Below are 22,884 nucleotides of genomic sequence, written 5' to 3' on the forward strand. Positions count from 1 at the left end.
GCTTTATACTTCAGAAGGCTCTGGAAGCTGCTTCATGAGGAGAACATCATTCTTTTTTTTTTTTTTAATCACAATTTGCAAATACAAATTAGCTCTATGTAGTCCATGGGGTCTCTAAGAGTCGGACACGACTGAGTGACTTCACTTTTACTTTTCACTTTCATGCATTAGAGAAGGACATGGCAACCCACTCCAGTGTTCTTGCCTGGAGAATCCCAGGGACAGGGGAGCCTGGTGGGCTGCCGTCTATGGGGTCGCACAAAGTTGGACACGACTGAAGCGACTTAGCAGCAGCAGTAGAATAACATGACATCATAGCCTAATGTTATCAGTAAGGAAACTATGTATCCTTCACTTGGTTCTTCAGTCCCTAAGGAGTGTCTGCTCATTGTAACACTATGGACTGAAGCCCACCAGGCTCCTCTGTCTATGGGATTTCCCAGGCAAGAATACTTGAGTGGGTTGCTACTTCCTTCTCCAGGGGATCTTCCCAACCCAGGGATTGACCCTACAATCTCCTGCTTGGCAGGTGGATTCTTTACCACTGAGCCACCTGGAAAAGCCCATCCTTCACTTTACTTAGCAATAAAGAAAAGGGGCCTTAATTTCTTGGCTTGATATTGGTCTTAACTCATGTAGAGCTGAATGGAATCCACTCTGAACCTTGAATCCTCAATCCCCACTCCCCATCCAGGGAAAACATTGGTCGGGGGGTGGGGAATGAAACAATTTTAGATATTATGCATTATTTTTCTACAGAAAGCACAGATTGTCATACAGAATATGAAAAGATATACAATATATCTATCATATTAAATTTTTTTGGGGGGAGGAGGCAAATAGGAAAATATGTCTAAAGAGGCTCCTTACATGTGGGATAATGAAATAATCGTTGAGAAACAATACTCTGGGTATTGGCAAAGTAACTATTTGAAACCTCCAGCCAAAACAATCATAATACGTACTTTGGAAATAACAATTCATTGTTTAAATTCAAGCTTTCGATAACAATCAAATTATTTTCATCTTGAGGATAGACACTAGAAACTACAACAAAATGAAATAATTTTATATTGTTATATTTACAAAGGACTTGTGTCCTTGTTAGGTTAGGAATGACCAAACACTAGTTTTGCTAAGTTGATTATTTCATTTTTCAGGAATTCACATACTCTTAGTATTGCTATCTCTTCTTAAATATAGTAAAACCTACATAATTATTTTCTGTCAAATTCCTAATCACAGATACACTTTCATAACTGCTGATGAAAAACTTAACAAACTTATTCTAAAGATGCAATAACCTGCATCCCTTCTATTAAACTCCAGAATGTTTGTTGTGCAGAATAATGCAAAAATTTCAAAAATATGCATGAAAAATTGAGAAAGCCATGTACTATTACAGTGAGGCAATAGCAAAAGAGACAAATACCGCCTGCAGCTCATCTGCTTCCTCCTTCAAAACTTCTTTCAAATCAAAGTCTACAAGCTAAACATAAAAATATTTCCCTCATTTAATAGGCAAGTTTCTAAAATGATTTTTATGTAAAGAAAGAGATATTATTTTCTGAGTATCCAATAATATACTCAAAATAAGTTTATGCACAAAATTCCCTTTTCTGAGCTGTTTTCATGCCATTAACATATATACACTACTGTACAGGGACGGGGGAGCCTGGTGGGCTGCCGTCTATGGGGTCGCACAGAATCGGACACGACTGAAGCGACTTAGCAGCAGCAGCAGCATATTTAAAAAAAGGATAATCAACAGGGACCTACTGTATAGCACAGAGAACTCAGACTCAATATTCTAAAATAATCTATATGGGGAAGGAATCGGAAAAAGAATGGGTATATGCATATGTATAACGGAATCACTTTGCTGTTCACCTGAAACTAACGTAACATTATAAATCAACTACACTCCAATATAAAATAAAAATTAAATTTAAAAAAGATGAATTATATAAACAACAAAAAATGGCCACTCTGCCTTAGAAGAAAAGGTAAGCAAGAAGCTTCCAACCCACTAACTGCAGGTCAACTGTTAACAGACATCTCCACAACAGAATGCACCTTCTCTAATGATAAGCCATGTCTCCTTTCTTCCGGTTTCTTCTTCTTGAAATAATAGTGCGTCTGAGAATTAAAGAACCAAGTAGGTCTGCTGGCCTTAAGAACTCTTCATTTGCTTTATGCAAGAGTAAATCATGCTCACAAAAAGGGACTGACACTCTTCCAAATTAAAGTAATCCCAATAATTACCATCAAAGTTCCTCAGTTGGCTGAAACAAAGCCAGCAGAAGCATTAACCTAAATGTCTGCTTCAGCAAGAGTCAGAAAATGCTAATGCTGACATTCTGCTTCAAGAAAAATTAAACAGGAAGAAAATGGCACACACAGAAATCACGTATCAGTAGAAGGATTTGTAAAAAATGAAAATGTGGGGAAAAGATTTTCCACATTCAACTAAACAAGAGTTTTGTTTTCAAGAGGGGGCTGTCATTTTGTAGAGTAAAAATAGCTATCTTATTTTCCAAAACAGCATTGTCATAGAGGTTCTGCATTTTTAAGCACTGATATAAGATTTGGGGGAAATTTTTAAAGTGACATGTTAAACAATTCAGCAATTTAATGTAATGCAAATGTAGTTTTAGATTTTCCATGTATCTCTTGAATATACTAATTACTTTAAGATTATGATATAAAAGTACTTTTAAAGAGAACAATGGAGATCATCCTCAATTGAGAATCTCAAATTGCCTTTGACTGTGTGGATCACAACAAACTGTGGACAATTCTTCAAGAGATGGGAATACCAGACCACCTTACCTGTCCCCTGAGAAACCTGTATGCAGGTCAGAAAGCAACAGTTAGAACTGGACATGAAATAACATACTCTTTCGAACTTGGGAAAGGAGTAGGTCAAGGCTGTATAATGTCACTGCTTATATAACTTAAATGCAGAGCATATCATGAGAAATGCCAGACTGGAGGAACCACAAGCTGGAATCAAGATTGCTAGGAGAATAATCAACAATCTCAGAAATGCAGATGATACCACTCTAATGGCAGAATGTGAAGAGAAACTAAAAAGCCTCTTGATGAAGGTGAAAGAGGACAGTGAAAAAGCTGGCTTAAAACTCAACATTCAAAAAACGAAGATCATGGCATCCAGTCCCATCACTTCATGGTAAATAGATGGGGAAACAATGGAAACAGTGACAGATGTTATTTGGGGGGTGGGGACGGGCCTCCAAAATCACTGCGGATGGTGACTGTGGCCTTAAAATTAAAAGATGCTTGCTCCTTGGAAGAAATGACAAACCCAGACAGCGTATTAAAAAGCAGAGACATCACTTTGCCAACAAAGTTCCGTATAGTCAAAGCTATGGGTCTTCCAGTAGTCATGTAAAGATATGAGAGTTGAACTATAAGAAGGCTGAGCACCGAAGAACTGACGCTTTCAAAGTGTGGTGCTGGAGAAGACCCCTGAGAGTCCCTTAGACTTCATGGAGATCAAACCAGTCAATCTCAAAGGAAAGCAACCCTGAATATTCATTGCAAGGACTAAGCTGAAGCTCAATTCTTTGGCCACCTGATGCAAAGAGTTGGCTCATTGGAGAAATCCCTGATGCTGGGAAAGATTGAAGGAGGGAGGAGAAGCAAGCGACAGAGGATGAGATGGTTAGATGGCGTCACCAACTCAATAGACATGAGTTTGAGCAAACTCCAGGAGATGGTGAAGGACAGGGAAGCCTGGCTCTCTGCAGTCCATGGGGCTGAAAATAGTCTGACATGACTCAGTGGTTGAATAACAACAACAACAACAAATTGCCACATAGGAATCTCTCTCAGGCACAAAAAAATAGAATAAGTGATGGTGCTGAGGAAAGTTTCTGTGATATAAACCACCAGATTAATCAATCTTAATACACACATATATAATTCCAGTACTATATATACTCCAATATATATAATTGTCATATATATATATATCGTCATTGGTCAAAAGAAGTTTGCTTTTGAAATTTACAAAGTGTACTTACAACGTTCTATATTAAGAAAATAAATTATTGCTCAAATGAAATAAATATTATTGAAATCATTACATATAGACGTAAATATTTTCATAATTGATTTTTTTAAAATATGAAATCCTGTAATTTCATCACCCATATTAATATAATCTCAAATAAAATATGAATTATAAGCCACACTTAACATCATGGAACAAACAAGGTGACATTTCATTTTCTTTCATGTCACAATTTCATTTGTGTACAATGACTAAGATGCTCCTATAATGTGTGATTCATGATGAGTCATTCTTACGGAGGAATAAATTTAAAATATAATATCAAAATGAATAAATTCTAAACTCTTTTTAAATAACAGTAAGGACTCTAAGCTCATCAAAACCACTTTTAGAGAAATGCCATTTTACTCTGAGCAGGTCAAACATGGTTATAATTTTGTGTTATTCTTTAACCATGAGGCTAATCATGGCTTCATATTTGGGCTGGGTCACATGTCCTTTGACAGTTGGTTTTAAAAGTAGAGTAGATATTTCAGGACGATGATTGAAATTGAATATTATTGGGCAAAGCAAAGGTTCTGTGGTGAATAAGAATAACGGATAAGGGGAAATTTACAGAATTCCAATTAAAAACAACCTACTTGTAAAGTAAAAAAAAATAACAATAAAAATACTGAAATTAACCCAGGCATAGGAACCAGAAGGCCTGGGTTCTATAGTGAGATCCATAATCTACTAGGCTTTTGGCTTAGAACAAAGTACAAAATTCTCCAGTATCCCAGTTAATGCTTCCACCAAATATGATTCTTGACTTCCTTACCCAGGGTGGTTGCTGTGAAAATTAAATTAATAAAACCATAAGCAATTTAAAGCTGGCAAATCCTATTTAAAACAGAAAGTAGTGAAAGATATGATTTACCAAATAAGAGAGTCAAATACACACATAGGAGAAAATAACTCCCAGTGAAGCCTGAAATGTACAGTTTCATTAGTCACTAAAAATATTCATAGGACAGCCTCTGCAAGATATAGGAGCATCTCTTATGTCTGCCCATCTGTGTATTCATTCAACATGTATATACTGAGTGCCTACTAAGCAAAGCACTATTTTAGGCCCTGGGATTATAGGAATTAATAAAATGAATATTTCCTTATGCCACAAAGCTAACATTTTAGTGGGAGCAAAAAAAAAAAAAAAGTAGTTCAAGATCAAATGCTATGAACTAATCATGAGAGGGGAAGTCTTGGGGAAGGGGCACATTTTGGGTGGGCGGGAAAGTGCTTGCTGAGACAGTAACACCCAAGAAGGAGAACATGAATGGTAAGAAGAATCCTCGGGGCACATCAGTACTCCTTTACCTCAGTTCCCTGATAACCGCGAGGTGAACACATGACTAAGCCAACCTGTGAAATAGTCTGTCCCAGGAATTTGGAATCAGGACTTCAAAACTGTTTTCTCTTAAAGTAGCTGAACCAGGCAGTGATGTAAAGATGGCCTGTGTAGCTTATTTATGATTGGTGGGCTGAGACTATGGATCATCCAAAGAAATGAGCACAGAGGAGAGATGAGAAACAGCTTGGTCCTGGGGAGATGGACTGCCCTCAGTTCTGCATGGTTTTGCACAGGTTCTAATCTCTTCTGTGGTTCCAATGTGTTTTACAGCCATGGGGTCCATGAGGTCCATCTGGATCCTTCAGATAAATTCTTCTCCTTTTGCTTTCAGTTCAGTTCAGTCACTCAGCCGTGTCTGACTCTTTGTGACCCCATGAACTGCAGCACGCCAGGCCTCCCTGTCCATCACCAACTCCCAGAGCCTACCCAAACTCATGCCCATTGAGTTGGTGATGCCATCCAGCCATCTCATCCTCTGTTGCCCCTTCTCCTCCTGCCCCCAATCCCTCCCAGCATCAGGGTCTTTTCCAATGAGTCAGCTCTTCGCATGAGGTGGCCAAACTATTGGAGTTTCAGCTTGAATATCAGTCCTTCCAATGAACACCCAGGACTGATCTCCTTTAGGATGGACTGGTTGGATCTCCTTGCAGTCCAAGGGACTCTCAGGAGTCTTCTCCAACACCACAGTTCAAAAGCATCAATTCTTCGGCGCTCAGCTTTCTTTTATAGTTCAACTTTCACATCCATACATGACTACTGGAAAAACAATAGCCTTGACTAGACGGGCCTTTGTTGACAAGTAATGTCTCTGCTTTTTAATAATGCCGTCTAGGTTAGTCATAACTTTCCTTCCAAGGAGTAAGCGCCTTTTAATTTCATGGCTGCAGTCACCATTGTTTTGGAACCCAAAACAATAAAGTCAGCCACTGCTTCCACTGTTTCCCCATCTGTTTGCCATGAAGTGATGGGACCGGATGCTATGATCTTAGATTTCTGAGTGTTGAGCCTTAAGCCAACTTTTTCACTCTCCTCTTTCACTTTCAGGAGGCTCTTTAGTTCTTCACTTTCTGCCATAAGGGTGGTGTTACAAATGGGTATCTTTCTAAAACATGATTACAACGGGGTTAAATTGCTACTCTAGCTCCATCTAGAAGCACATTAGGAATCCATTTATCAAATTAATGCTAAATACTGTCAGTTAAGAGAAAGTATAAAATGGTGAGATAGAGATGTGCTGATAGCAAGGCAAAGGGAAACCATGGTGGTAGCTTCACAAAGGCACAAAAGGACAGCTTAGAATGTCCCCCAGACTCAGGAGGTTAGGCAAACTCCTGCATCACGGCACCCAGAATGGAGAGCGAGTGGACCCTGGCACCAATGCAGCCACTGGCTTTAGTCTCTACTTGGTTTCCTAAAATAACACTACCTTTGAAAAGCCTGTCATTAAGTGCCAATTTGCTCATTTAAAAATCGTCTTTAAAAATTTTTTTTTAAATCTTTAAAGTTTTAAAAAAGTTAAAAATTTTATTGTAGCTGTCAATGTCATTGGGGTCTCTAATTCTTAGAGAAGTTTAAAAAAATTAAGGATGTACTCTAAGACTGTGGCATGTCTTTGGCCTGATCTACAGTCACATATAGATCACGGAAGATTAAAACAAAGTGGTTTTTTTCTTTTATTTAAAACACAAAAAATCTGCAGTTATTTCTTATTGTGTATACTGAAATTTCGCTCCAAACCTTATAGAAGTATTTGCATGAGTATTCTTTCTTACAACATACAAGGATATTTATTGCAGCAGCCTCTAGTAGTGAAAAATTGGAAATAAAATAAATATACATCAAAAGATTGGAGAAGGAAATGGCAACCCACTCCAGTATTCTTGCCTGGGAAATCCCACGGACAGAGGGGCCTGGCAGGCTACATCCATTGGGTCGCAAAGAGTCTGACATGACTTACTGGCTAAACACCAACAATACATCAAAAGGTAACTGGTTTGCTAAAGTATAGCACAGTCAGAACATCGGATAATTAAAAAGTTAGTAATTCTACATGTATTGGCATGCAGTACAATCAAAATATACTGGCAAATGGGAAAAAAGCAAAGCTTCAAGAAAGAATTTATAATATTATCTTAGGTTCAAACACAAGCATATATGTGTGTATACTTTTCCATGTAATCAGAATAGGCAAAAAAAAACCTGCCAGGGTCTCCTCCAAACATGTCATTGAGGAGAGTTTTGTCATATCAGGAGTAAAGGGGGATTTTCATTTTCTGATCAGTTGTTTTCTACACTGTCAACATTTTTCACAAGTGTGCACACACTTCTAATCAATGAGCCAATCGAGATACTAAACTCTTTACCATCTGGCTTCCCTGGTGGCTCAAATGGTAGAGTCTGCCTGCAATGTGGGACATCCAGGTTCGATCCCTGGGTTGAGAAGATTCCCCTGGAGAATGGAATGGCAACCCATTCCAGTATTCTTGTCTGGAGAATTCCATGGACAAAGGCCGGGCAAGCTACAGTTGATGCGGTCACAAAGAGTCGGATACAACTGAGTTTCTAACACACACACAACATTCTTCACAAGTATGCACCACTCTTCTGATCGGTGAACCAATAGAGATACTAAACTCAATCCAGTTTTGTGCAGAAAATAAAAGGTATGTCCAACTATACGGAAACAGTGAGCAAATTCACAGATTTCGAAATATAAGGGAATATAAATTTCCTTTCTTTCTCTTTTTACTGCGCTACGGTCCTGTAAAGAAAGAAACCTAGTGATTTCACATCCTGCTCATAGAAGCCAGCAGTTTTAGAAAGTGCTGAAGGTACTAAAAATAACCTCCATATCACACAGAACCCAGCTTTCATTTAACTCTCTTTGCTATAAATAGCTTGAAGAATAACACCCATAGTCTCTAGAGTACTCCTAAAAGTGAGACTGGAGAGGAAGTCGCATGACTTTCTAGGCTCAAATATGGCTCTGGCAAAGGAGATGTTCCTTTGGGAAAGGAAATACAGGGCTATCATAGAACCCTGAAGGCTTTCCCCAAAAGGCTAAATCAGGAGATCACTGTACTCAGGGTAAAAATAAAGCTGAGGCTTTTCTGCAGAAACAGGTGACTGGAGTTTTGCCTATTAGTGAGGATTCTTTCATCTGCCACAGCAGGCACAGCTCCTGGCGGGTCCCTTCCATTTGTGAGCAAGCAACATGAGAGCCACTTCCTTGGGACTGGGCTGCCATTGAAGAGTGTGTTCCTCGTTTGTAAACACATTTGTAGTTTCTTTAGGAATATGACAGTCGTGCCAAGAAACGTCCTCTCACTTTGCCTTATACTTGTGAATACCACACACCAATAACCAACTGTTTGGCTGTCTTTTTTTTTCTTCTTCTTCTTCTTTTCTTCCTTTGCTGTGAATTTTGGACTCACTTGATGGTACTTAAAAACAGAAGAGTTCCCTCCCCCAGTAATTGTCTGGTTCTTTTCTTATGGCTGAGGCCCACATTGCTGTTACCATCATAGAAATGTATCCTAAAATCCCATCTGCATCCTCATTTACTAGGGGGGACAGTACTCCCTTCAATACACCAGACCATATGAAAAATGCTAAGAATGTTTGAATCAGCTGGATTTTTTTTCCTTTGTAAACAGTTTTGTTTTGTTTTCTTACTAAAAAGATAAACCCTACAGCTTTATTAAGTTACAAAATGCCTCAGAGCAGGTATGGATATAAAGAAGGAGGTTAAATTACACAAAGAAACCCAGAGCTATTTTATCTATAAATTACATTATTCGTGACTTCAGGGTAATAAAAGGCATGTTCTTTGATCCTTCCTTCACTAGTCTTTGGGTGAAGAGAATTTAAAACATGAGATGACTAGAGGATAAAAACATACCAGGGGGTTTGTCTTTTCAAGTTGAAAAACCTCACCTTTCTAATGGTTAAGATTCCTGTTCACTCACTGGGTCATTCATTCAGGCAGTGAGAGCCCAGCCAGCACCAGGCTGAGGCTGAAGCACTGTATCCCTCTTTCTGACTTTAATGAGTTTAAACCGTGAAAGCCAGAAACTGGTAGAGGTAATTTGTAGTCCACATACCCGACATGATTCAGTTCACCCTTGGCTAGCTTTTTTATATTACCGAAACTTGATCCAATGAATACTCTTTCTCACAGAAAATTCATAACAAATCTTTTAAAAATATCTTATTTTAAATAGTCCATGAGGAACTATGCTATTTATATTACTTAAATTTTTGTAAAACTGTGGTGGTGGTTTAGTCACTAAGTTGTGTCCAACTCTTTGCAATCCCATGGACTGTAGCCCACCAGGCTCCTCTGTCCTTGGGATTTCCAAGGCAAGAATATTGGAGTGGGTTGCCATTCCCTTCTCCAGGGATCTTCCTTGACCCAGGGATCAAACCAGGGTCTCCTATATTGTAGGGGAATTCTTTACTGACTGAGCCACAAAACTAAGAAATGCTAACTTAACCACAAGGACATAATTTTTCATCTTTCATGTTGACAAATATCAAAAAGTTTGACCATGCTCTATGACTACGGGGCTACGGGGAAGCAGGACCTACCATATATTGCTGACAGGAAAATATGGGACCAAATGGAAGACAGTCTGTGAGGGAAATAGGGTAACATCTATACACTGACAATGTATCCATCTTTTGCTGCCAGAATTAAATTTCTAGGAATGTATTACAGACACATTGACACATAGGTGCAAAGATAAATGTCCAAGACATTTATAGCAGCAGTATTCATAAAAGTTAAGATGAAAACTAAATTAAACACCCATCAGTAGGTGAGTAAAGTACTTAGAGTAGGTTATTTCATATAAAGAGATGAGCTATACTAAGAATAAGATATCTCAATATCTCAATGTAGAGAAAGTTAGGTCCAGGAAAAGAGAGACAGGTTGATAGACAGGCCCCACACACTTTAGTGTGCATAGACTATCTATCCTAGAAGGAAAACGGTACTAGTGGTTGTCTCGTAGAGAGGGACATCCTTGTCACTGTGCACATACCACTATTTATTTATATATTTTATTGCTGTTGTTCAGTTGTTCAGTTGTGTCCAGCTCTTTCTGTCTCCATGGCTGCAGCACACCAGGCTTCCTTTCCTTCACCATGTCCTGAAGTTTACTCAAATTCATGTCCATTGAGTCAGTGATGTCATCCAACCACCTCATCCTCTGTCAACTCCTTCTGCTTCCGCCTTCAGTCATTCCCAGCATGAGGGTCCTTTCCAATGAGCTGGCTCTTTGCATCAGGTGGCCAAAGTATTAGAGCTTCAGCTTCAGTTTAGTCCTTCTAATGAATGTTCAGGGTTGAGTTCCTTTAGGATTGACGGATTTGATCTCCTTGCTATCCAAAGGACTCTCAAAAGTCATCTCCAGCTCTACAGTTCAAAGGCATCAGTTCATCGGCACTCAGCCTATTTTACTGTCCAGTTCTCACATCTATACATGACTACTGGAAAAACCATAGCTTTGACTATACGGACTTTGTCAGTAAAGTCTCTGCTTTTAAATACACTGTCTAGGGTTTTTGTTGCTTTTCTTCCAAGGAGCAAGCATCTTTTAATTTCATGGCTGCAGTCACCATCTGCAGTGATTTGGGAGCCCAAGAAAATAAAATCTGTCACTGTCTCCATTGTTTCCCTGTCTATTTGCAATGAAGTGATGAGACCGGATGTGATGATCTTAGTTTTCTGAACACTGAGTTTTAAGCAAGTTTTTTCACTCTCGTCTTTCACTTGCACCAAGAGGCTCTTTAGTTCCTCTTCACTTTCTGCAATAAGAATGGTGTCATCTGCCTATCTGAGGTTACTGATATCTCCCCCAGTAATCTTGATTTCAGCTTGTGCTTCATCCACCCGAGCATTTCGCATGATGCACTCTGCATATAAGTTAAATAAGCAGGGTGACAATATACAGCCTTGACATAGTCCTTTCCCAATTTTGAACAAGTCCATTGTTCCATGTCCAGTTCTAACTCTTGCTTCTTGACTTGCATACAGGTTTCATAGGAGGCAAGTAAGGTGGTCTGGTATTGCCATCTCTTAAAAGAATTTTCCAGTTTGTTGTGGTCTACACAGTCAAAGGCTTTAGCGTAGTCAATGAAGCAGAGGTAGATGTCTTTCTGGAATTCTTTAGTTTTTACTATGATCCAATGGATGTTGCAATTTGATCTCTGGTTCCTCTGCATTTTCTAAATCCAGCTTGTACATCTGGAAGTTCTCGGTTTATATACTGACATACTGTTGAAGCCTGGCTTGAAGGATTTTGAGCATTACTTTGCTAGGTGTAAAATGAGTGCAATTGCGCAGCAGTTTGAGCATTCTTTGGCATCGCCCTTCTTTGGAATTGGAATGAAAACTGACCTTTTCCAGTCATGTGTCCACTGCCGACTTTTCCAAATTTGCTGGCATACTGAGTGCAGCACTTTCACAACACACACAGGTGGTACTTATTCTTAAATGTTTTTTAAGTCTCATAAAATTTTGTGTAAAATTTTCAAATTAGTGATTTTTAAATTGTTCATACAAATCCCAATTTCTCACAACTTTTATTCTCTCCCAACTACTTAATTAAAACTGTCAAATTCTTCAAGCTTCAGTTCAAATCTCAGGTCCAGCACAGAGCTCTCCTAGCCAGTCTACTCAGACGCCACTCTTGTTTCCTTTCAACTTCTATACGGCAGAGTCTATGCCTCCATTTTGCTTCGTCTGTTACTTGCTTTGTTGTTTTCATTGCTTAAATATTCATCCTCTGGATAATCCTCTGGATAAACTCCTGACAGGAAGGAGGATGGGGGGTGGGAGGGTCTGGCTGCATCTCTCCTTGCAAATTGCTACAATGCAAAACATACAGGAGGGTCTAGATATGTGTCTTTACATTTGGGATACCCAGAAATTTAGAATAAGCAAACTCTATTGGGTAAATAGGGATTCCTTAATAGCTCATTTGATAAAGAATCTGCCTGATTCTTTACCAAATGATTCAATACAGGAGACCCCAGTTTGATTGCAGGGTCAGGAAGATCTGCTGGAGAAGGGATAGGCTACCTACTCCAGTATTCTTGGGCTTCTCTTGTGGCTCAGCTGGTAAAGAATCCACCTGCAATGTGGGAGACCTGGGTTCAATCCCTGGGTTGGGAAGATCCCCTGGAGAAGGGAAAGGCTACCCACTCCACTATTCTGGTCTGGGGAATTCCAAGGACTGTACAGTCCATGGAGTCTCAAAGAGTCACAACTGAGTGACTTTCACTTTCACTTTCATTGGGTAAATGGCAGTATCTTAAAGGTAACCCAGGAAATGGGGCAAGTATCCATAAATATCCATATATACTTCATTTTAAGAGCTGACTTGACCTGTGCTGGCATGAAAAAATATTAGTCTTGTAATATTTCAACCCCTGTTCAGCAATTACCCTTTAAAGCAATAACCATCTAATTTTAATGAGAATTTAAAATTAGGATATTGTTACAACTTCTGAGAGATAAAGAAGAGTAGTGAAAAGATGATTACTAAATCTTGCACAAATAAACGAAGAATATATTCTCATCTGCTACCTTTGTCACAGTCGTGCTTTAATCAGGACTTCAGTTGAAATATTGATTTCCATTTTTCTCATATTTAATCACCACTAATGATCTTCAATGCTGACAGGTTAACAAATTCTTCCTTTAAAAAATAATGACTTTGCACTAAACTTCGTATTATCTCTAAATGGCAGTTATAAATATGAAAATATTATTAGACAACTCACTTTAAAATGACAGACTTAGATTTTAATCTAAAATAACACATGTAAATACCAAAATAATGTAAAATACATCCTAATCATTTTTTTTTAATTTATAAGGCTGTCTCAATCATTTTTTGTTAATCTATACTACTGTTTAACCTTGGACATTTAAAGAAGTCTAAATACTCATGACAGATGATTACAAATTTCCATACTCCTTCAGTTCAGTCAGTTCAGTTCAGTCACTCAGTCGTGTCTGACTCTTTGCAACCCCATGAATCGCAGCACGCCAGGCCTCCCTGTCCATCACCAACTCCCGGAGTTCCGATGATCCCATCCAGCCATCTCATCCTCTGTCGTCCCCTTCTCCTCCTGCCCCCAATCCTTCCCAGCATCAGAGTCTTTTCCAATGAGTCAACTCTTACCATGAGGTGGCCAAAGTACTGGAGTTTCAGCTTTAGTATCATTCCTTCCAAAGAACACCCAGGACTGATCTCCTTTAGAATGGACTGGTTGGATCTCCTTGCAGTCCAAGGGACTCTCAAGAGTCTTCTCCAACACCACAGTTCAAAAGCATCAATTCTTCAGTGTTCACCTGTCTTCACAGTCCAACTCTCACATCCATACATGACCACTGGAAAAACCATAGCCTTGACTAGATGGACCTTTGTTGACAAAGTAATGTCTCTGCTTTTTAATATGCTGTCTAGGTTAGTCATAACTTTCCTTCCAAGGAGTAAGCATCTTTTTTTAAATTTCATGGCTGCAATCACCATCTGCAGTGATTTGGGAGCCCAAAAAAATAAAGTATGACACTGTTTCCACTGTTTCCCCATCTATTTCCCATGAAGTGATGGGACCAGATGCCATGATCTTCATTTTCTGAATGTTGAGCTTTAAGCCAACTTTTTCACTCTCCCCTTTCACTTTCATCAAGAGGCTTTTTAGTTCCTCTTCACTTTCTGCATAAGGGTGGTGTCATCTGCACATTCCTTAGTCTCAAAAAAAATATTTTAACATGAATTCATTTAAAATCCTCAAAGAAATTGGTGGTGGTAATTGGCGGATTAATGTGATCTTATAGTGAATTTAGGATCACAGGGGAAAATGTTTTTGAAATTGGAAGAAAGTGTGATGTTATTTTGGCTAATAAGATCATTGTGATTATTACCAGGGAGATTCTCTTAATCTACCTATAAAGATCTATGCATTAAAAACCATTAAACAACAATAATCATCAAGCATAAAAGATACAGAAAATATGAAAATCAGTGTCATGAGGTATATGATGGTGTTATGGTGGGAAAAAGAGCAGTCAAGAGTATAAAAGAATGCTATATATGCTAGAAGTATGATCAGCAAGATCAAATGGAACCCAGATGCAGAGAAGAGCTAGGAAAAAAGTGATAACAAGGAAGGGGCCACTGTCATAAAGAAGAACAGAAAATTAAGAGTTACAGAACCAGCAGCCTCCAAAATGATCTGTCCAGGGATAGCAATATCATCTTCTGTTCCAGATCTGGGTCTCTGGAGAGAGTATCAGAATCTTTTATTGAACTAAATGTTTTGTGAGGTGCTTCCGAAGTTGAAATTATATTGTTCTAAGTCAAATGAAAAACTAGCTCTAAGTAACTGGGGCTTCCGGTCAATTTTGTGCTAGCAAGTATTACAGACCTTGGTTATAAAACTGGAAAAACAAATATTCAAGAAGTCTTTAAGGCTGCAAATATGATGACAAGAAATATTCACATGATTCTCATGAATGCGTAAGATTTTCAAGAGATGGAAAGAAATACTAGATTTAGCTTAAAGCATTCATCGAGTCAAACTAAACGATACTGTGTATCAAGAGGGAAATCACAAGGTCAAAGATTAGGAGAGCAATATACATTAAGAACTGAGTATATGATTAGATTTCATCAAATTACCTACATTGCACAACAGCTATACCATATCAGTTTATATCATTAAAAGTATACAACTGGTACAAGCCTAGATCTATGCCATCATCCACTTATAAGGTAAGACGATGCTAGGAGGCATTTTCCTAAGGAGGCCTCAGCCCAGAGGGATTGAGAGATAACGAGCTCTACAAATCAGCATGCTAAATCTTCCAGAAAGCAGGGTTCCCAGGGAGAAGGCAAAAGACACAACAGATAGAATAACTAATGCATTAATAGCCTCTTTTTCATTTACAAAGTATTTCCACAGTCATAATTTTAGTGACATTGCAATATTATTGCAATCCTTAATTCTATCCCTCTGAAAGGAATTGTGTTTCTCTAATTTAGAGCTTCTCCCTGAACACAAGGATCCATAGAAATGACTACCCATTTAATAACACAAGGCAAATCCAAGGAGCTTTGTGTACCTTCAGAGTAAAGATACTGTCATATTCCAGTATGTTCTGTCCTGACGGTAATTCAGCAATAACTAATATTCTATTCCATTCAACTGCCCATTTATTCCTGCACAATCTTCATTTCTTTCAGACACACAACCTTCCTGTAACAAGCAATTGAGCTTAATTTTGGCAAGGCAAGAAAAAGCACATAAACAGGAAAAACAATAATTACAAAAATGAAACCATGCAGAATAAACAATCACAGCAAAAGAAGAGATCAAGAAAGGAAACATCAAGCCACTTTCTTTGGCGGATTTCCACAGAGCGCCTTTCAGTGCCAGGTAATGTTTTAAGTTCTATAATCCTCATAACCATATAAAGTAGATACTATTATCCCATTTTATTGGAGACAAAACTGAGTGACAGAAAGGAAATAATTTTTTCAAGGTCACTGGTACATGTCAGCACCTAAATTTGAAACTTGGCATGCTTATCACCACTGTATATGCAAATATTGCCTTTGTCATTATAATAGCATTTTAAAAATTGAGATATAATTGACCCATAACACTGTATTAGTTTTAGGTGTACAACATAATGATTTGATATATGTATGTACTGGGAAATGATTAGCACATGTTAATGTTAAATGATTAACACAAGTCTAATTAACATTCATCACTATATGTAGACACAATGCTGTTTTCCTATGATAAGAATTTTCAAGAACTGCTCTCTCAGCAACTTTTAAATATATACTACAGCATGTTAACCATAGTCACCGTGATGTGCATTACACCCCAGGACTTATCCATCTTCTAACTGCAAGTTTGGGCCTCTGATCCCCTTCATCCATATGCTCCCTTCTCATTCTCTCTTTCAGTTCTTCAGTGACATTTTTGGGAAAAACTTTTGCGGTTAACCAGAAAATACACGCATTTAGAGGAAAAGAGAGAAGGCAACTGCTTTCATTATGTAGCTGAACAATGTGCTTATAAACAGGACAGAGCAGAAGGCAGGATCCTATCTATTCAAACTTCAAAATTCATTATAAAACTCTGTTTTAGGAATCACAAGCAACAAGGAAGAGTGGGGTCAACTAGACATCACACTCCTTAGTTTAATTCTAAGGAAAAATAAACAGTATATGAAAAGGAAATAATTAGTTAAAATTACACACACGCAAACACAAAAGGTACAAAGCACTGTACAGAGAACATACAGCAAGACTGAAACTGCACAATAAGCAGGATTTGCCCTACAGACGTCCTGATTATTCTCCCCCAAGGAGCAAACACCCCAAACTAAATATCTGAAAATATTCAGAGGAGAGTCATAATATCTAATAGTTACATATACATAATTTCAGAAAATATCAAACCACCCATGTTATATAACCAATGAGTCTCAAACCCATTTTCACATATTTCCCTCAAAACTTTAAGCTTAATGGTTCAAAATGAGGGCTAGGCCTTGACTTATTAACTACCTTCACTTACATACTCAAGTAAACATGCTGTACTAGTACCCGCTGATAGTAATATTTTAATCACTCCATTTCTCTTGGCTAATCCTGAAAATATTCTAGGATAGGACTATTATGGTAACTTACATGAAATTAAAAGATGCTTGCTCTTTGGAAGGAAAACTATGACAAACCATACAGCGTATTAAGAAGCATAGATATCACTGCTGACAAAAGGCCTGGAGAGTAAACGCTAGAGTTTTTCCAGTAGTCGTGTACGGATGTGAGAGGTGGACCATAAAGAAGGCTGAGCACTGAAGAATTGATGCTTTCAAACTGTGGTGCTGGAGAAGACTCTTGAGAGTCCCTTGGACTGCAAGATCAAACCAGTCAATCCTAAAGGAAATCAACCCTGAATACTCATTGGAAGGACTGATGCTGAAGCTGAAACTCTGATACTTTGGCCACCTGATGTGAACTGCTGGCTCACTGGAAAAGACCCTGATGCTGGGAAAGATTGAAGGCAAAAGGAAAAGGAGACAGCCAAGGATGAGATGATTAGATAGCATCACCCACTCAACGGATATGAATTTGAGCAAACTCCTGGAGACAGTGAAGGACAGAGGAGCCTGATTTTCTGCAGCCGATGGGGTCGCAAAGAGTCAGACACAAGTTAGCAACTGAACAACATTTATACTATTGTTCTACAATGGTGACCCACAGAATACATTCACAGTCTCATTTACTTCTCAAAACCATCTCATAAGGCAGATAAGACATCACCTTATCCTTATTTTTATGGATGAGGAAACTGACACTGAGACAGGTCAGGACATTGTATCATCAGAATTTATAGCTTCTCCTCCCTTAATCCACAACATTATCAGTTCAGTTCATCTCAGTCACTCAATCGTGTCCACAACATCATACCGAAAGAAAATAACACACATAACAGGAAATATAACTGTCAAATTCACTAACTGCAATTTCTTGGGTATTTTCATTGCAAAAGAAATTAAGGGAATTCCCTGTGTTCCCAATGCAGGGAGCCTGGTTCAATTCCTGGTCAGGGACTAGATCCCATGTGCTATAACTAAGAGTTCATATGCCACAAATAAATATTTCACATGCTACAGCAAAGATCCCACATACCACAACTAAGACCCAATGCAGCCAAACACATACATATGTTTTTTAAGAAATTAAATAAGAAACTATCCATCAGTTCTTTAGAATAATACAGCTCTTTTATTTAAAGCAGTCATTGATCTTTCTTGTCCCAAATGCTCTTCATGAGGAATTTAACTTCCTTTTTCTCCCCTCCCAGCTTTATTGAGACATAACTGACATGCAGTACTGCATAAGTTTAAGAAATACAGGTGTTTTTTTTTTTTTCACCCTTTTTTTTTTTTTTTTCAATGCCATTCTCCCAAATCTTCCCACCCTCTCCCTCTCCCACAGAGTACCTAAGCCTGTTCTATACATCAGTGTCTCTTTTGCTGTCTCGTATACAGGGTTATCGTTACCATCTTTCTAAATTCCATATATATGCGTTAGTATACTGTATTGGTGTTTTTCCTTCTGGCTTACTTCACTCTGTATAATAGGCTCCAATTTCATCCACCTCATTAGAACTGATTCAAATGTATTCTTTTTAATGGCTGAGTAATACTCCATTGTGTATATGTACCACAGCTTTCTTATCCATTCATCTGCTGATGGACATCTAGGTTGCTTCCATGTCCTGGCTATTATAAACAGTGCTGCGATGAATATTGGGGTACAGAAATACAGGTTAATGATTTGACTTAAATACATCATGACATGATTATCATTAAAAAATTAGCAAAAATCATTATCCCATATAGGCACAAAATTAAAAAGAAAAAAAATTTCTTGTGATTAAAACCTTCAGGATTTACTGTTAACTTTTATATATAGCATAAGCAATGTTAATTATAATAACATTGTACATTACATCTCTAGAACTTATTTGTCTTATAACTAGAAGTTGAAGAATAGATGCTTTTGAACTGTGAGTGCTGGAGAAGACTCTTGAGAGTCCCTCAGATTGCAAGGAGATCCAAGAAGTGACTCATTTGAAAAGACCCTGATACTGGGAAAGATTGAAGGCATGAAGAGAAGGGGACAACAGAGGATGAGATGATTGGATGGCATCAGTGACTCAATGGACATGAGTTTGAATAAGCTCCCAGAGTTAGTGATGGACAGGGAAGCCTGGCGTGCTGCAGTTCATGGAGTCGCAAAGAGTAGGACACGACTGAGTGACTGAATTGAACTTAAAAGTCTATACCTTTTGACCACCTGCATCAATTCTACCTCTGCTAACCCCCACCTCTGGGCTTACCTGGTGCCTCAGATGGTTAAGAATCTGACTGCAGTGCAGGAGACCCGGGTTCAATCCCTAGGTTGGGAAGATCCCCTGGAGAAGAGAATGGCTACCCACTCCAGTATTCTTGCCTGGCGAACTCCACAGATAGAGAAGCCTGGAGGGCCACAGTCCACCAGGTCAAAGAGAGTCAGACACGACTAAGTGACTAACACTTTAACCCTCACCTACGGTAACTACAAATTTTTCTATAAATATAATTGACCTATAAGAATAATACACTTCTTGAGGAAACCAAGCTAATCAAGCATGCCACACATATCAAGAGAGGACTCATTTCAAACACATACACACACATACACATCACTATGGTGACAACATGTACAAAAATACCATGGTTTTCCAAGAGATGTTATACACCATGAGTCTAGAATATTTAACAGGTTTCAAAAACTATTGTTTAAAACATTCATAATTAATAATTGGCTTATGGCTTTTGATTCAATAATGTTATTCTGTTCTGGAATAGCATTAAAATATTGTTGCTACTGTTTAACTTACTATGGTTTGATATTTTATTCCTGCTCTTCAAGAGTGTAAATGCTATACAATAACACATTTCTCTTACAACTAATGTAAATGCCATTCAAAGACAAAAACTTATTTCTCCTTCAGGGAAAAGATCTAAGTAATTCTCCCTAAGGTATATAATTAACTGAACTAATGCTTACAATATATTTTAAACTCATTTAAACTTTATTCCAGGGACAAACTAGATTAATCTGTCCAGAATTCTATGCAATTTGGCCATTTAACTTGGATTCTATTGAGGGCTATCATATTTCTTATTAGGTCAGGAGGAAAGAAATTACACACTGAAGTTTTTTCTACATCTAATCTGAATAATCTTATCATAACCAACATTTGGGAATAGAAATAAAAAATAAGATCCAATACATATATAGGTTCACTCAAAAGCATGTTGATAAAGACCTACCTACACTATGCAATGGCTTAACATTAGTTGAATTGTTGATTGAAAGTTGTGACTTCTCTATGGGATCACTAGGTGGCATATTACTCTGGGTTGTCTACACTGTACCTGTAAGGAGTTTGTTATCAAGAACAGTAATAGAGACCAGTGAATGTCTTCAAAGAAATAAGCAAAAGTACTTACTACACTTTCATAAAGAAACTTCGTTTGTACTGATGTGAACTAGACCTATTCAAACTAGACCAAAGACCTATACAGTTCATATCTTAGGAACAAGAAAGTTATTAAAACAAAAGGGAGGGTATGGGGAGGGAGGAGGGAGGAGGGTTCAGGATGGGGAACACAGGTATACCTGTGGCGGATTCATTTCGATATTTGGCAAAACTAATACAATATTATAAAGTTTAAAAATAAAATAGAATTTAAAAAAATCGTGACATAAAAATCATGTGTGAATCATACCATAACCTCTTTCTCACCAACTGCTGTATATACATATATATACAAATACACATATTTATTTCCGTATATGTTATGTCATCATATTGAATATATTTATATATCACAAATTTTTATTTTATATTGTAAAAATATTCTTATGGGCTAAGGATAAATCAGTTTAATTAAAGTAAGTTACATGAGTAGCTTTTTTTAAAATCTCAAGTCGTTTTTAATTGCAGCAGACTCCTTTCCTATAAACTAACAGAATAAGAGGCATTAACTTGGTATAAATATATTCTGAAGAATTTCAGGCTAATGTATCATTTTTATAAAAAGAAAGGTAAAATACATATGTCTACAGTTTTCTAAATAGTCAAGAAAGAATGAGAATTTCTAAACAGTCTTAAACAAGAAGTAGGATTTTTAAAATGTTTATATAGCTTTCTTTTCTATTATCTTTTATTTTTCATATGTTTTTGTATTTCTTGGACAGACTGTATTATTCCTATTCTTAAAACACCATATTCTCTAAAACATAAAACAAAATGGCACACTGAAAAACAATATAAATATTTTAAATAACTGAATTTTAACTCTACCATTATGTGTCTACTTTGTCTATCCAGCAGGAAAGCACAAACCCAGCATGCTGTGGCAGTGTCTTTTGGGAAGTCAGTGCTCTAGAGAAAGGGATTTCACCTTATCACACTATGACATTTTCACAAAATGGCAAGGTTTTTTATTTGTGCTTTTATTTTTTATTTATATACTGCATAGTATGCCTTTTTATAATTCTGCCTAACATGTCAACCACATCACTGCAAATATTGTTCAGTGTCTCTTCAAAGGTAAAGTCTCATCACTTCCATATAGCTATAGTTTAAAAGGTTTATAGTGTGTTTACCAAGAATTTCTATATACAAAATTTTAAATTTCCTATTTCTTCAGTCACATATTTTACCAATATCATGATATTGTTTCTGTTTTCAATATATCACATAATAAAATGTGTGGTTTGGATTTTTTGTTTGCTTGCATTTTCAACTTAATGGTATTTAATTTGTGAATTTAGAAACTGAATGTTTAAGGATATCCAGCATTCTAACGCTTTAAAAATGTGCTTTGAAAATGAAATTTTATGTATAAAACATTCAATAACAAATTAAAATACTTTTGGAAGAATAAGAATCAGATTGAAAGAAAAAGAAAGGGCCATGATTAATGAAAATATATTTATAGAAGGAACTAAAGTGACAGTCAATTAACTTCCAGGCCATTCAATTATGTTTTTACATTTGATTTGTTTTTGAAAGTTTGATTTGCAAGTCTGAGTTGGTGCACACTGCAGACCCCTGGACTGCCATTTACAAAGTAAAGTAAAAGAACTTGAAAAGAAGATCTGTACAATTCATACATTCATTCTGACTTTGGCTTAACCTTGAAGAAATATATTAGCTTCCAAAACTAAACAGCATTTTTTAAATTATTATTTAGTCACACAGTATTATTATAGCATACAGCAGAAACTTAATACCATTAAGTTTCTAATTTTAGCCATAAAAATACAAATGATTTATGAACTTTGAATTTTAATTTGAGCAGTTATTTATCCACTGTGGTATTTCATCAATTGAAGATGCTGTTCATTGTGAGATGCATCATTTTAATGTAACATAAAGCAAGAAAAAAATTGTCAAATGATGACATGAGGCATTATCACATAAACTTTCCAATTTTCTTTTTGAAAATAATTATTTCAACTGCTTTATACACAGACTTTTCATCATGCCTTTAGACATACTAAAACAGGAAGGTACAAATGAAATAAACTGGTTAAGATATTCTTAAAACTTGTGCACATTCAGTGCCTGAGGTTGAGTCATCAACGTTTTTCACATATAAGATCAATCTCTGTGCCATTAAGATGGTAGCTGACACAGCATTTCTTAAGATGCTCCACAACTGTCTCCAGAATTTTCTCTAACCCACTATCACCCCTTCTGCTAATTCTTCACTCAAAAGATCTTTAAATACTTTGTTGACTTAAAATTTGAGATATTGCAGTCACATCACCTGAAATAACAATCA

At 37.2% G+C, this 22,884-nt stretch overlaps 1 protein-coding gene across 1 annotated transcript in view; it reads right to left on the bottom strand.

Annotated features, from left to right (window-relative positions):
* Positions 1–22,884, bottom strand: part of LOC139180332 (uncharacterized) — a 368,615-nt gene that overhangs the window by 157,096 nt on the left and 188,635 nt on the right. The window lies entirely within an intron of this gene.

This window comes from Bos indicus, chromosome 28, assembly GCF_029378745.1.
Source record: "Bos indicus isolate NIAB-ARS_2022 breed Sahiwal x Tharparkar chromosome 28, NIAB-ARS_B.indTharparkar_mat_pri_1.0, whole genome shotgun sequence".
Taxonomy (NCBI): domain Eukaryota; kingdom Metazoa; phylum Chordata; class Mammalia; order Artiodactyla; family Bovidae; genus Bos; species Bos indicus.